General features: G+C 45.8%; 1 long non-coding RNA gene across 1 annotated transcript in view; it reads left to right on the top strand.

The window, feature by feature from the left end:
• Nucleotides 1-490: 490 nt before the first annotated feature.
• Nucleotides 491-16,098, top strand: part of LOC114232336 (uncharacterized) — a 28,135-nt gene continuing 12,527 nt past the window's right edge. Inside the window, exons 1-3 of the long non-coding RNA XR_003618383.2 lie at nt 491-542; nt 3,962-4,125; nt 9,462-9,539. This is a non-coding gene — a long non-coding RNA (uncharacterized LOC114232336). The remainder of the gene's footprint in view (nt 543-3,961; nt 4,126-9,461; nt 9,540-16,098) is intronic.

Raw genomic sequence — 16,098 nt, 5'->3', positions numbered from 1 at the left:
GACCCCTGATTATTCATCACCCCATGGCTAAAACCCATATTTAAATACCTAGAATCCATGCTCAGTTGTGACCATGCCAAGGGGTGCTAGAGTTCTTTCTATAAGTTTATGGGTAAGTTAGAGGCAGAAAGGTGTGTGTGTGTGTGTGTGTGTGTGTGTGTGTGTGTGTGTGTGTGGTGATCAGTAAGGAAAACAGAGATACTTTTGCCTCTCTTTGCAAGAACACTGAAAGAAAAAATTAGACCTCAATTTGTAAGGCATTTGTTGCTCTGGGGAAGAGCTTGTCTGGAGGGCAGAGGAGTGAGGGAACATTTTACTGTTCTTCTTTTAAACCTTTGCCCGGAAACAGGAAGTCTGTTTGGCCCACTTTACCTGCTGGGGCCACTCGCTATCTACCTTGGGGCACAATCTGCTGTTTGTAATATCACAATCAGTTGCCGTGGAGACTGTGACGTGAACACATCAGCCTTCTGGCTGTAGGAAGGGAACAGTCTCATGAGATGGGCTCCGAGAGCACTAATAAATGCATTCCAAAGCAACAGGTGAGCCTCAGAGGAGCCAGGTCTCTGGTTTCTACTGAAATGTTTCTACCATTAAACAAACATTGGAGGAAAGGCAAACATCTGTCTGGAAGCAAAGCCCGGAGGTCATGAATTCCAGGGCTGTGCCAGGGCCCCTGCATCTGATTTCCTGTGTGGGCTGAGACAATTGGCTTCACCTCTCTGTGTCTTAGGTGAACTGGCTCTTTTCTTCCTGGCTTTCATCCTTAGCCCTACCTCTTGGTGGGATTAGGAGGGCAGCTGCAATTGGAAAGTAGAAGGAAGTGTCTCATTCCACAGTGACACTGGGCAGAAGTGGGCAGGAGAGATGTTTACCCTGCCAAGGCTCATAAAGCCATCTCTATCAGCAAACTACCACCATGATTAACCCCTTCTCATCTCTAGTCATTTTGCTACACTAATGCAGGAGAAAGTTCAGAGACAAGGTATCTTTTAGTATGGCCTGTGTCTTAAGGGCAAAAATCCACTCTTGTTGGGAAATTTGGCATGTGAGACAGTTCATTGAGCCTATGCGTTTGGTTTCACTGTTTTATGTGCCACTAAATATATAGTTTAGCTATTGTACAAGATACACTCTGTAAGCTTATGAATAGCTGGAATTAATGGGGAACTCAGCGTTTCCTGCTAGCTCAAGTCACTGATAACCTATCCTAAATTTCCAACCCTCTTTTTGGTGCACACAGACTGATATACCAACATATGTGGTTTGGTTTACATTGAAAGTCAAATATGCATTTGATTTATGCTTGCCTTTAAACCATTACTGAGCACTGCCATTGCTTTGCATATAGTAGTAATAGGCCTTCAATAACTACTTAATGACTTAATTAGCATTAACATTCCTAATGTGGATGCAGTGCTCTGTATGTGTGTGCATGCATGTGAACACAGAGGGATATTTAATCCTAACATTTTAGAGTTAGAAGGGACCTTAGAATAATTTGCTCCAATACCATATTCTTACACAGAGCGAACCTGAAACTCAGAGAGATGAAGTGACTGGCCCCAAATGACAGCTGGGAAGCACAGTCAGGCCTGGACTCCAGGACCATGGGTTCCCGTCCACTGCTTTCCCTCTTATTTCTCTCTGCGCTCCCCTACTGCCCCCACCCCGACCATTCCTTCCCTCTTCCTCATGCTCCAATGCAGAGGGACCAAGCAAACCAATTCATTTTCAGGAATTTCTTACCAGGAGACTTGGGATACCCAGTCAACTATGGCCTGAAATGGTTCTAAAACACCTTTAGGACAGAGATAGGCAACAGCCACCTACAAATATATCGATTCCACCTATCATTGCAGTGGCTTCCCCGCTCCCCCCTGCCCCCCTCCCCCAACACACATCCCCTTCTAGCTCCCAGCTTACCATAAGCAGATGCTTCCAGGAATAATCCTATAGGCTCCCAATAATGACTGTTGGTAAAGGCAATGTACCATGAGGAGAGACATTCTTTATTATTGGGGGTAGGAGGGCAGTAGATGATACTTGCTTTGTACCCTATCCCCCTTTACGTGGTGTCTTCCAGGCTCAGTACACAGAGGGTTGTAATTATTTGCGATGGTTGAGTAAAGTGAGCCCCACACCATAGGGCCTTTTGTCTGTTTTCCTGAAAAGCAAGACGACAGCTTCTTCCCCCTCTGCTCTCCTGCTCAGCTCTGTAGCAGCACAGGCTTACAGCTAGCGAGCACCCTCCCACCCCCCAGTGTGGAGGGTGGCAGGGTGCCCTTGGGGGTCTCCCACACCTGAAGGCCTTGCCGAAATCCTCACACTGAGCTTTCTGTCATCTCTTGTGAAACCTGGGAACCTTGTTTGTTTCCACAAGTGCCTTCTACCCATTTATTCCAGGAGGACCGGCTCTAAAATAAGCCAAGTGTATTGCTTACCCTGTGTTTGCACCCATTTCATCTTTAAAATGGGGCTGACCCGCTCTAGTCTACATCATAGTCCAGTCTGAGGTTGTAGTGAGGTACTGGACATGGAAGCACTTTGTAAGTAGTTCCCCAAATGTAAAGGATGAGTTTTATTTAGATACTGCAGCAATTCTCCCTTTCCTTCCTGACACCTACTCATGCCCTCATTCTATTCCATACGACACTCGGACCCTGAGGCCTGCCCTGACTTTGCATACACCTGACTTTCTGGACTTAGTCATCTATCTTAGGGGGTCCCCAGTTGCATTCTGCCAGATACCACGGGACTCTCCAGTTTGTTGATCTGTGCCCTTCAGGCACATGACACCAAGAATTCAGGCCCTTATTTGTGCACCTGGGGCCTTGCACACACTTCGTCAGGTTGGAAAATGGCAAACGGGTGAGTCCAGCTTTCCCATTTATCAGACACAATAACTGAAGTCCACAAAGGCTCAGGGTTGAAGGGCTGTCCCAAGATCTGTGTGTGGAGCAGTTTTTACTCTAGCGTGGAAAGCCTCGTTTCCCTGAGTGTGGAGGAAAGGAATGCAGGGGAAACAATCTCATCTAGTGCTGATTTGAATGCAGTAGGTTGGGAATGAGGGGCCCCGGGGAATAAGTCCTCATGGCAAGAACTATGCTGTCTAATTATCAGTCTGACTTGCTTCTCCCACCCCACACAAGTGCTCGGCAGCTGCTTCTTTGTACCCTGAAATATTTGAGCAGCCTACAATCGTGGCCCAGTGCTTGTCGCTGCCTGCGCCCTCCACCCGGAAAGAGCCCAGGTCTTGCCGAGGCTCCCCTCATTCCACGATTAGATATGGTGCCTGTCAGGAGATAAAGAGGGGTCAGAGGCCCCAAGGGGAAGAGGGAAGGAGGCGGTGTCTTCTTTTCCCAGAAAACAATCCCCACCGTTTCTGAATGTTATTAAGAAGGTATTAATGTGGAATTCAAGTTCATTCCAGCACACAGTGGGTTTGCCAAGTGGAGCCAAGGGGGCTTTGTGGGTCAAACACTATGACCTCTCTGTCCATCACTGAGGAATATGTATTGACAGAAGGCAGGTCCTTCTGTCTTGACAGAAGCAGCAGGAGGAAGCTAACTTTGGAAAGGAGGAATAGAGAAACATGTGTGCTGTGTGTGCGCACACACACGCACACACCCTCTCCGCCACCCCCCACCCCCCACGCACCCTCTTATTTATTGATAAAGGCACCACTGCCCTCTACTGGCAGCTGCACCATCTCTTTCTAGTGTCAGAAACTGCCTGGAGCCTTCCTTGCTTCGGAAAATAATTTGAGTGCAAATAATTTTTCGAACAACTTCAAAGAAAATTTAGTCATAGGTTTTTAATAATTAATTCACCCAACAAGCAGTAACTGAAATGGGTAGGATATATATGTCTCTGCTCTCAGGGAAGTTACAGTATCATATTTTTAAAAGGTGAAGAGAAATGCTAATTTAATGAGAACAATTTATTTCACCTTCCCCAGTTTTAGTATCCAAGTCACAAACGCCCTGAACCACAGTGTGTGGCCTCAGACCCACCACTTTGTACCCTCGGTTGGGACTCAGAAACACAGCTTGAGAAAGGAACTTCTCACTGCCAAGGAGCGTCTGGACTGGAGTAAATATAATGGAGTCCTGGGTCTGAGAGGTAAGTAAAAATTCACAGAAATCAGTGTGCGATTCCCAAGCGCAGATGGAAACCATTCTAACCATTCTTACAATCGAGCATAGCCTCCAGGTGATGGAAGCCTGTCTCCTCTGCCTCTCAGCTCAGGCACCATCCGGCTTCTTCGGATTCTTGGGAACCATGATAAAGTGTCCCCTTTGCTGAGCCTCCTTTCTATGATTTTCAAGCTCTTTGTTCATACTGGGGTTCTTCCAGTCAACTTAAACAGGCAGAGTTCTATCCAATGCTCTGAGCCTGCCTTTCCTTCTTGTGTTATTCTTTAATTAAATTAGGCAAAGTACATACCTCCCCCACCCCCGCCCAACAGTTTTTTGGATAAGCGATGCAATTCATATGGTCCAAAAATCAAAACAATAAAAAAGCTTATGTTAAATTTCAATTCACCATGCTACCAGTTAACCCCTTTGCCCCTCTTTCTTCTCTCCTCTGTCCTGGGGGAACTTGTTATTCATTTCTTGTGTATTCTTTCAGGAATGCTGCATGCAAGTGCCAATACATGAAAATACACATGATTGTTGTCCTTGCCCTTTAGATGGGAAGGAAGCACATCTGTTCACATTTGGAGCCTTTTAAAAAATACATGATAGTACTTATTAGGTGACTTTCCATATCAATATATTTTTAAAGCTTTTCCATTCTTTTACATAACTGTTATTCCATTGTATGATAATATTGTGGTTTATATAACTGGTCTCCTATTGACGGAATGTAGGTTTGTTTAGAATAAGTACTTTTGTGCTCATACTAGTAAAATATTTTTGCTTCCTTCTTCTGTCACACCTTAGCCACTATTGAATACTGTTTAAACAGCGTTACCAACATAATGTCAATTATACATCAATTAAAAAAAAACCACAAGAAAATAATGCTACTGAACCATCAGAGGTTTACCTGCCTGATACATACCCCAGCGATTCCTGGGGGGATCTCTCCTGAGCCTGAGAGTCAGCTGCACAGGAAATGCCCTGTGGGTGCCCTAGGGTTGCCCAATGCAGGACTGAGTTTGCTAAGGCCACGGGCAGAACACTGCATCTTGAGACAAGATCTGATAAGACCCTGGCAGCTGCCGGGGTAAAGAGAGCTTTTACTCCAGAACTCCTTTGAGAAGAACAATGGGATTCTCTGAGGAGACGGATGAAGATGGCGACTATGGTGATGAGCTAAAAAAGTCACCTGCAGGTGATTGAAACTGTATGGAGCTTGGATAGGCACACAAGGATTAAATGAAACATCAGGAAGTGGGCTTAAAAGAAATGTGATAGACTCCCCATGTCCTTCCCACCAAAGCTGCACCATAGCATTCCAACACCATCCTGATCCTCTCTGCACCATGTCCTCACAGCTGGGTGTCCCGCTCAGCACAGAGGATGGGAGCGGTTATATTAGTGGTTTGCAGCCCATGCAGTAGTCAGGTGATAGACTGCCTTTTTAAACACGTTGCAATGACTCATGGACTCAGCATACCCCTATGCATTTTTTTTTTTGGTAGGCAGTCCCCAGCTTGTCACCCAGACAAGAGCTAAACCAGATGACCAAAGAAGTGATGGCTTCCACAGTATTGGGCCACGTGCATGATCACAAAAGACAAAGTTTCAATTCATCTATTGCTGCATAACAAACTATCCCAAAACTTTGTTGCTGCAAACAATACCAATTTATTATTTTTTGTAATTCTGTGGGTCAGGAATTTAGGCAGGACACAGCAGGGCAGTTCAGTTGACCATGAGGTATCATCTGGGGTCATTCACTTGGCTGCATTCTACTGACGTCTGGGCTGGGCTAACAGTCCAAGAATATCTGAGTCAGGTGCCTGGTGCCTCCGGCTCCTCCACAGGGCCTCTCCATGTGGCCACCTTGGTCTTAGCTGGGAGCCTAGGCTGGCGGCACTTCTTACCTCCCTGCTGGCTTCCAGAGAGAGGAGACGCAGAAGCTACGGTTTCTCTGAAGACCTGGCCTTAGAAGTTCCAGAGGTTCCTTTTGCCAAATTCTATGGGTCAAAGCATGTCCAAAGACAGCCCAAATCAAGGGGCAGGAAAAGAGACTCTGTCTCCCCTCCTGATGGGAGGAACTTATGCAAGTACAGGGAGGGGAAGAATTGTTGGGGGCCAACTTTGGAGACTCACTACCACAAACAGTGGACTAAGAATTGTGGGTAAAAGATGCCCACAGAATTTGGGGACATTTTGAATAATACCCATGGGCTGTTCCTATAATTTTTGGTATTATTAATTAATTAACTAATTATATAATATTTTTGCATAGTGAGAATGGAATGGTTCAATAAACGTTTTCTCTCCACTGGCAAATCACTCATCTCAATGCCATGCAAAGGCTGAACCCTGGGTACGCTTGCTGCAGACACAGCAGGAGAGGGAGGAAGCCTCCTTGGGAAAAGGAGGGACTGGCTTTGGAAATATGGGTAGGGCTTGAGCATTAGGGATATATGTTCTTCTAGGAACATCTCCGTTTGATTCTTCCTCTGTCAAGTTCAGAGTATGCAGCTTAAATGTTTCCATTTTCCATCATCCATGGCAGACATCTCACCCAGTGTCAATACTCTTCCCTTGGGAACCCAGATTTGGGCTTGGAATTCTTGTTAACACAGAACCTGGGTAGACAGTGCAGATGGATCCGAATGGGCACACACAAACTAGTACAGGCTACCCACGTTAAAAGACATGAAGGAGGCCTCCTCGTCTCCTACTAAGAGATAAAGTCCAGCTGTACCTAGAACTGGGCAAAGTCAGGCCATGAACAGGCACTCGCATGCAAGAGAGAATAGGGGAGGGTGGGAGGGAGAAAGGTGAGCTTGTGACAGGTGCTTTCCTGGGTGTCACAGGGAGAACACCCCTCTTGTGGTGTGTTGTGAACTGTGCTCAGACGTCCTTGGAAGCAGAGTCGTGGATGCAACAGGCAGCAGAGGAAGGAACACTGCTCAGGGAGCATGAGACCTGGTTCTATTTCAGGCTTTCCCTTAAGTAGTAAGAGAACAGGTCACTGAACAGGGGAAGCGGGTGAGGTGATTGGACACCCAAGTGATACTGACCCAAGGGTTCTCAGTTTCATGATCTGTAAAGTAATGTCATGGAGCTTGTTTTTATGATCTTATCCAGCTCTAAAATGTTATGGTCACAGAACTAGATGACCTTTGGAGGTTTTCCCTATATCAAGAGATTGGTAACTTTACAAGGCAGGTGAAAGGAATGTGATCCTAATATCCTTGCTTCAGACACAGTGAAACAGAGGCCAAGAGGCAAGAACACTTGACCAGCTGTATCTGTGCAGCAAGCAGCTAAGGAAGCAGTTTTAGAATCAGACTTCTCCAGGTGGACATGCAGGTGTAGGGATTTTTTTACAATTTGCCTTTTATGATAAGAGTCCAAGGGAGGTCCATGCTGTGGCCATTGGCGAGTATCACCAACACCAGCCAGAGGCTGGGTTCCTGACAAATGGAGCCCCTTTTATTGAGTGGCGTTTGGGAATACCCATTACAATCCCTTTCCATCCCAACTTCTTCGTCTTTCTCCCTTTTTTTAGTCTTGCACCTGGTGTCCTTGCCTTTGCCAGAGAGGCTTAAACCTTGTCGACTTCTCAGCAAAGACAAATCCCACCCGCTCATTCGTCCCCCCACCCCAGTTGCCTGATTAGGCTTCAGGAAGAAGTTTCAAAATCCTCAAAGTTGTTAATCAGAACTTCCAAATCCCTAAAAAAAGGGGGGAAATACAAGTTGAATTGCGCTCTTGAACAAATCCAGATGGGGTGGGATCCTGCTGAAGGAGCCAGAATGCAAGAGGGAGAGAGAAAAAGAGAAAGATCAGAAAAAAAGGAAGAGAAAGGGCGAGGAAAGAGATCCAGAGAGAGCTGTGCAGGACCCGGAGACTTGAAAGGTGAGGCTTCTCGCTCTTGGGCGGCCGCCGCTGCTGAGGCCCAGGGTAGCAGGGCCATGATTAGGGGCGGAGGCAGCTTCTGCTTTCCCTGAGAATGCAAGGAGACGCGGGGCCCAGCGGTGGGGAGCTGCTGCGGGCTGTGACATTGAGGCTGTCTCCAAGGCCTGCTGGGGCAGGGACAGGCCTCCCCACACAGACTCCTCAGCTCGCCTCGGCAGCATGCAGCCCTGCTCCGAATTTCACACCATGTCTAATCCAATCACCGGCAGATTGCAAGCTCTCTGCCTACCTCCCAGATTGAGAACTCTTGGCTGGCTCAAGCGATAGGCCCCTTCCCAGCCCAGCCGGCTGTCCTCCTGCTCATCCATGTAAACCGTTCTGCAGCTCTCCCGCCGCCCGCACCTCCCCTTCTGGGCCCACAGAGTTAATCCTGTTTGCCTGGTCTGTCAATTTAAACAGCTTCAAATGTGCCTCACGAGGTCTGGGTGGCAGAACCCTGATGCTTAAAAACAGAGGCCTTGCATCAAAGGGGGCTGAGGTAACGGGCCAAAAGGATGTCATTCAGAGACACAAAAACAATCCCTTGTTACAAAACAAAAAAGCAATCCAAATGAGAAAATACATTGCCACCCAACAGATGAAGTTCGCTGTCTGTACTAAGTGCAAAAGAGCTCCAAAGTGGAGTGATGTTGGGTGTGCGGCCGGCAGGGCCATAGGTACGTGGATAGGAAGGGCTCCTCTTGTGGGAACAAAGCAGACGGACCAACCACCGTCGGGAACACTGCCCGCCTCCTTCCAAGTCAAAGGGTGGGGCTGGATCGCTGGGATGGTCCTGGAGCTGAGAGTGTGTGGTGTAGGAGCAGATTTAGACACTTTGACATACCATCTTGCTCTGGGTTGACATTCTTACTGTAAATAAAGCTCCCAGTGAATAATGGAGAATAAGCCCCAGAACAGTGTTTTTCAAGTTTGAATGTATAGTAGTCCCCCCACTAGCCCCAGGGGATATGTTCCCTTAGAATTCAGTGATGGGCAACCTTTTGAGCTTGGTGTGTCCAACTTCGCCAAAAAACTGAGCATAACTCGGGTAGTGTGTCACTTTGAGGAAAAAACATTATTTCGCAAATGTTTTATCCTCGGCATGCGGCCACGTGTCATCAGAAATGGCTACGCGTGTCAGTGCTGACACGCGTGTCATAGGTTCGCCATCACTGCCTTAGACAGAAACCGCAGGTAGTAACGAACCCTACACATATATACTGTTTTTTCCTATATATACATACATATGATAAAGTTTAATTCACAACTTAGGCACAGTAAGAGATAGACAACAATAACTAATAATAAAATAGAACAATTATAAAAAGACACTGTTATAAAAGTTATGTGAATGTATATTCTCTCTTTCAGAACATCTTATTGTTCTGTACTCACCCTTCTTGTGATGATGTGAGATGACACGATGCCTAAGTGATGAGCTGAAGTGAGGTGAGTGACGGGGGTTGTGATGTAGCATTAGGCTTCTTCAAGGATTACTTAAACACAATGACAATACCTTCTGATAACCGAGTTGGTTACTAAGTGACTAACACGTGGGAAGCGTATATAGTACGAAGATGCGGGACAAAGGGATGATTCACGTCCTGGGCTGGATGGAGCAGGATGGCGTGAGACTTCATTCCACTACTCAGAACAGCATGAAATTTAAAACTTACAAATTGTTTATTTCTGCAGTTTTCCACTTAATATTTTCAGACTGAGCCTGACTGTGGTTAACTGAAACCACAGAAAGGAAAACCAGAGAGAAGGGGGACAACTGTACAAACGAGTCACTTGGAGATCTTGATAAAAATACAGAAGCTGATTCAGTAGGTCTGGGGTAGGGCCCGAGATTCTGCATTTTTACTGAGTTCCCAGGGAAAGCTCACGATGCTGGTCCATGGACCACACTTTGGGCAGCAAGGGCTTAAACAGAGCCAAGTGCCCTCAGTGTTGGACTCAGTTGTCTTGGCTTCAACTTCTGTTCCTCCCTGTGGTCCTCCAGCCGCCGAAAGTATTTTCTATTCCCTTCTCCCAAGTGAATGAGACAAAATAAATTGGTCTTGCCTTAGAGCATATGACATCTAATCCAGATATCAAAAAAGCTGTTCCCTTCCTCTCTCACATTCATGGAATTGCCCATTTGGAATGCGAGTGAATGGGCGGGGGCTGCTTCAGGGCAGGGCAGACAGCCAAGGCTCTGTCTGTAGAGGTGTACGTAGCTGGAGGCAGGTGAATGCGGAAAATGAACCTTAAGGAGGCTTCCCAACCCAAGATGCTCTTATCATAAGTCACGAGAAGGGAACAGCATCTATTCTCCCTCCATCTGGGCAGAGTAGTGACCCAGAATGCCAGCTAGAACCCTGTATCTGTGAAGGACTTGGGCTACAAACAATGCAGTGGAAGGCCTTGCAAACACAGGACAGAAAAAGGCCATTTACTCTTAGTTTTCTAAGTTTTGTTTCAACTTCAAGAGAGAATGGCAGTCTCACTGTCCCACGATTGCTAAAAAAAACACAACAGACTTCTAATGTCAGTGGCACTGAGCTTGCCTTTTATTATACTCCTTCCACTCACACCTTTCCCAAACTCCACTCTGTCACCCAACATCATCATCTCCAAAAAAAGGACAAGGCCAGTGCAGTCCTTTTAAAGTCTGATTTGCCTCTTGATTACTCTCACCTGTCCAGTTGTTGCCCCCAATACATAGTTTCAGAGGTATTAATCTCATCTCAGGAATACATCTCTCCAGTCTAATCTGCTCAGACAGTGAAAGGCAGAGTTTCGACCTGAATGGCAGAGACCATGAGCACAACAGGCAGTGCCAGGAAAACAAAGCAGGACAGATTCTAGGAAAGGCCAAGTGGTGGATGCTCCAGGAAGACAGGAAAGTGAGCTTCAGCAGGACAGCATGCTGGGGGGTGACCTCAACCACAGCCTGGCTCAAGGCAGCAGCCACACTGAGCGCTCAATAATGGTGGCCGAATGGAGGTGGATGAGTGTGGGGGAGGCTTAGGAAGAGGCAGAGAGGCTGGTGTGAGTGCACATTTTTATCAAAGGTAGAGTCCAAACCAAAACCACATAAAAAAAGGAAGCAGATGATAAGTGGAACCCCACGCATTCAGTTAAGATATTTACCTCTTCCCCTGGAGCTGCACCTCAAGCATACAAAGTTCTCCCCTGGAGGCAAGCAAAGTGCCAGGGTGCAAGATTAAAGGAAGCACTTGCTTGGGAATCATGCAGGTATGCCTCTTGCCCACCCTAGGGGGCACACCTGCATGATGATGACATCTCCCCACCCTCTCAGGTCCTGGGCTGGCTTTCAGAAAGAAGAGGGACAGATGTTGACCCAGAGGGAGTGTGTCTGTTCCGAGTGGGGTGGTAAATATGTTCCCTGCTACTCCATTTTGGCCTGAAGTGGAAGTCACACATTATTTCCCTAGTCTTTGATGTCTTCATCTGTAAAATAAGATTGTTGGATTAGAAGTGGTTTATAAATTTCTATTATTCTACACTTTCCCCTCCAAAGTGTTAGCCATTCAGTAATTAGTTCTTTGAATGTCATTGATCAGTAGAAGACTCTCAGAATATGCTCTACCCTACATCTATACTTTTCTGCTAATCAAAAGGAGATTTCTCAGTAATTCCTGCCTCCCTTCCCCCAAGTCTCTGTCTAGATCATGTCTGAATAAGAGGTGTGATCTGCCTGTAATCTGACAGCTGGTGACTCAAGAGTAGCCCTCCTTGCCCCTTTCTTCTTCCCTCTCTTCATCCTCCCTCCTTGCCATACTTCCTTCCAGCACGCATTGAGTGCCTACTCTGTGCCTGACACTGTGCTAGACTTGACGATGACATCTCCCTGTCCTGGGGAAACAGCTGCATGAGATATAATTTACAACATCCCAGAAGTGACCTGAAGACCATCCTTATGTGAGCTTTTGCTCACCTATCACCCACGCGCAGTGAATAGAAATTCTATCTCCTTTGATCACCTTACTTAGTCTTAACTTCCCTGAGATAATTCAACTACCAAGGCAAAAGGAAAAGGGTTAGCAAAAAAAATTGCAGGGAAAGTCTAATATTAATTTGCTAACTCTCCTGAAAAAGAATTTTGCTTTTTCATTCCCCAGAAAATTATGATGTGAAACTTCCTATTTAGAATACATTGCCTTTATTTTTCTTCTCTAGGAAAGGTTTTTAGGTTTAGCTTACTAGAACCTCCTCTTGCTAATTTTAACCTTTTGCACTCGGATGTCGAGATTAAAATTACTCTTTGAATGTATCAATAATTTGAAATATAAAAAAAATCCAAATAAATAAGTTTGTATGAAAAGAAACTCCCGTTTTTTATTCTACTGCCGCACTTTGTAAAATCTGGGGTATTTAAAAAATTAAATCCCGAGTAGAATAAAGGAATCGAGAAAAAAGCAAGCGAGTGCAAAGGGTTAAAATGCCCAATTCTTTGCTGACTTGGAGGTGTGATGGGACTCTTACCAAGGTGTTTCCCACCCTCTCTATCTCTGCCCCAGAGTGGTGTCTGAGTCCACTGTTCAGACCTTTTTGATTAGGTAGGGAAAAGGCGTGCATTCTCTTGGCTAATTTCTAGCCACTCTCTTAGACATTTGTGTGGTGTGAGTGTGTGTACATACTTTTCCCATTCTTTATGGTACCCCACCCACCTTGTGTGCAATTTTAGTGGGACTATTCCTTGTCTGCCCCTAATTAAGTGATAGTTACATGAACTAAAATAAGCCCAGCAGAGTCTCTCTCTCAATTCTGACGATCTTAAGCAGAGTACTGGAAGGATTTAAAACAACAACAACAAAGATTGGAGTAGAGTAATTCCCAGGGCAGTGGCCAGAACTGGTGTCCAGAAGGTGTTTTGATGCCAGTTCAGGTCTGTCTTGTGTATCTATGCCTGTTTTGTACTTCCTATCCATTTGTGACCTCTCTTTTATCCCATCAATAGATTAAGGGAGCCAAAATTGGTTTCTGTGGCCTGCTACCAAGAAACCCAAGGTGAAACAGTCACCTCCAATGTGTGGTACTCACATGATGGGAATCCCTCCTCCTCCATCTCAGTGAAAGTCTGCTGTGTGGATGCTGTAATAACTGCCCAGAACCCACCTTCAGGATGAAACACTCATTCTCCCAGCTGCTGGAAGTATAGATGGCTTGTCCATCTCTAGGAATTATCTTCCACTGAAGATAGCCAACTTACTCAAGGTCACATACTCCATAGGGAGAAGCCTACATGCAATGACAGGTGGATGGAGGGATACACAGGCCTGGTGTTCTTTCCTCAGGGCAGGACAACTCTTCAAAACCACCTCAGTCCCATAACTCCCCATAAGATCATCTGAGGCTGCTGGAACTGTCATACTTCCTTTACTTCCCCATTACTTTCCCCACAATCACTCCCCAGTAAACTTCCTGTAACCCTGCATCCCAGGGTGTCTCCTGAAAAGCTGACCTAAGACCCCACCCAGGGCACTGATCCACAAGAAGGAGTGGTCTCTGCTGGCACTGACTCTTTTTCGTATGACTTGGGGTTTTAGCAAGCCTCAGATAAACTCAAAGAAATGGCTTCTGAGGTATTAGCATCATTCATTTCGTCAACCAATTTACTGAGCAATTCCTATGCACCAAGCCTTGTTCTGAGTACTTGGGTAATAGCAAGAAACACAAAGCTAAAAAATAACAAAAAAAATCCTTGCCCTTGTGGAGTGTACAGAATAGCATGGGGTTTAGTGGTATTTTCAAGGGCAGGAGTACAGGACTTCTTCAAAGAGGATGATCCTGTACTAAGCTGTCCAGCTTCACTTTTCTGGAGGTAACCCTTCTCCTCAGCGATGCAGGTGCTACTTTCCAGTTTCATTGCTCTTATGCAATAGTAATTCGCCTTTTAAAGTCTGATTTATCTTTTGATTACTTTCACCCTGTCCAGTTGTTGCTCCCAATACACAATTTGAGGGGTAGTAATCCTCATCTCAGAAATACATCTCTCTGAAGATATTTTTCTTTCTTTTGTTTCAAAACAGAGGCGTGAGCCCTGTCTGGCATGGTGCAGTGGTTAGAGCATTGACCTGCACACTGAAGGGTTGCAGGTTTGATCCCCAGCCTGGTCGGGAAGCAACCGATCCAGGTGTCTCTCTCACAGTGATGCCACTCTCTCTCTCTCTCTCCTTCACTCCCTCCCTTCCACTCTCTCTAAAAATCAATGGAAAAATAGCCTCGGGTGAGGATTAACAGCAGAGGTGTGCTAGGCTCCCTACATCTGAGAAGTATAGCTCTAATAGGACTGTAGTGAGAGCTCTGCACAGGAATTTCTTTATTAGTGTCTTTTGAAAGCAATGTGATTGCAGCTGGCGGCTACAGTCACCCCACTCCCCCTCAGGACTAGTCATGTCCTAATGCATAACAAATAGCCTGACCTTCAGAAAGGCGAAGGGGAGCAGCAGATTTGTTGGACTGAAGTGAAGAGGGGAGTGGGCAAATAGGAAGAGATGAGAGCGGGAAAAGAAATGGGGCATGCCAAATTGTGACTTAAAACAAATCATAAATGCCATCAATTATACAACTAAAGGGATCCATTTATGGGTTCTCCCAGACTCATTCTTGGCCACCATACAATCAATTAATACCGAAAGCAATTCTCCCATTAGGACTATGTCATGTTCCGCTTGGCCCCTAACAGACATTTAATAGAAGGTAGAAACAAATCCTCTTGGTTTCTTTCATGGAAGGAGAAAATGAAGTTGTAGAATATCTGTGAATTGCCTTTGTCATTTTACCCATTCCTTCCCCCTGCATCTGGCTCTGCTATAGACCCTCAAGAGTTGACCAAATATAGTAGCAGAGATGACAAAAGTCATGCTGCCAGTTTGCAACTTAAAGGTCATGGTATCTAATAATTCAGAGGAAACCTAAAGTTCAACCAGTCGCTCCACTGTTAGATGAGAAAACTGAGGTCAGAGAGGTCCGTGGCTTGTTGAAGGTCACACAGTGAGCTGATGAGAGAGCTGGTGTTTGTGACTCCTCAACCAGCAGTCATCACCCTCTTTGTCATGCTGTGATATTGACCATCCTTCAAAAGGTTGGGGGTTACAAAGCAAGCCTTGTAGAAACTAATGAAATCTTCCTGGCATCTCTGTGAGGGTGGGGATTTGCCACCTCTAAGAACACTGATGCCTGCCCAGAGCTCGAGAGGACTCAAGTTTTTTCTACAGGTGAAGGTAACTTTAAAAAGTAGGATTGGCTCTTCAGTGAATTTTCTATAAAAATGTAATTCTTTATTAAATTCATAACACTCATTTAAATTACTCTTCTACTTGTACAAATTAGATCAAAGTTCATCTATATACATAAAAGCCTAAGCGACCGTCCAACTGGTAGCTGTGACGCACAATGACCACCAGGGCCAGAAGCTCTGACCGGTAGCTATGACATGCCCTGACCACCAGGGGCAGATGCTCAACGCAGGAGCTGTCGAGCTGCAGTGACTTGGCAGCTTCGGTTCCTGACGCATTGGGAACCAGAGAGAAGGGAGCTCGATTCTGGAGTGCGTCTCGAGAACCACCCTCTCACAATCTGGGAACCCTTGGGGATGTCAGAGAGCTGGTTTTGGCCCAATCCCCGCAGGCCAGGCTGAGGAACCCCACCGGTGCACAAATTCATGCACCGGGCCTCTAGTAATAGTATAATGTGCAGGAAAACATTAAGTATCTTGGTATTTAATTCTCATTCATCAAACAGCTCTGAATAAAAATTTCATTGGCTGGTGGGATCCAGATTTATTTTTAACAGCCACTAGTTAGCTTTTCTATTCTGTTGTGGTTGTTGTCAGGGTTAATGTGTCTTTGACACTTATAACCCTCTGCTCTATATTTTGCTGCCGTAAGAATAATCTTTTAATGTTCAACAGAGCAATACACCCTCCTTACCTCGCTGGGCTTAGCTGTCACCTGGCCCCATCTGCGTCTACGTTCTAGAAAATGAAGTTACGTCA

This window comes from Eptesicus fuscus, chromosome 7, assembly GCF_027574615.1.
Source record: "Eptesicus fuscus isolate TK198812 chromosome 7, DD_ASM_mEF_20220401, whole genome shotgun sequence".
Lineage (NCBI taxonomy): Eukaryota > Metazoa > Chordata > Mammalia > Chiroptera > Vespertilionidae > Eptesicus > Eptesicus fuscus.
Note: the sequence above shows the minus strand (reverse complement) of the source record. Positions and strands in the feature narration are given on the sequence as shown.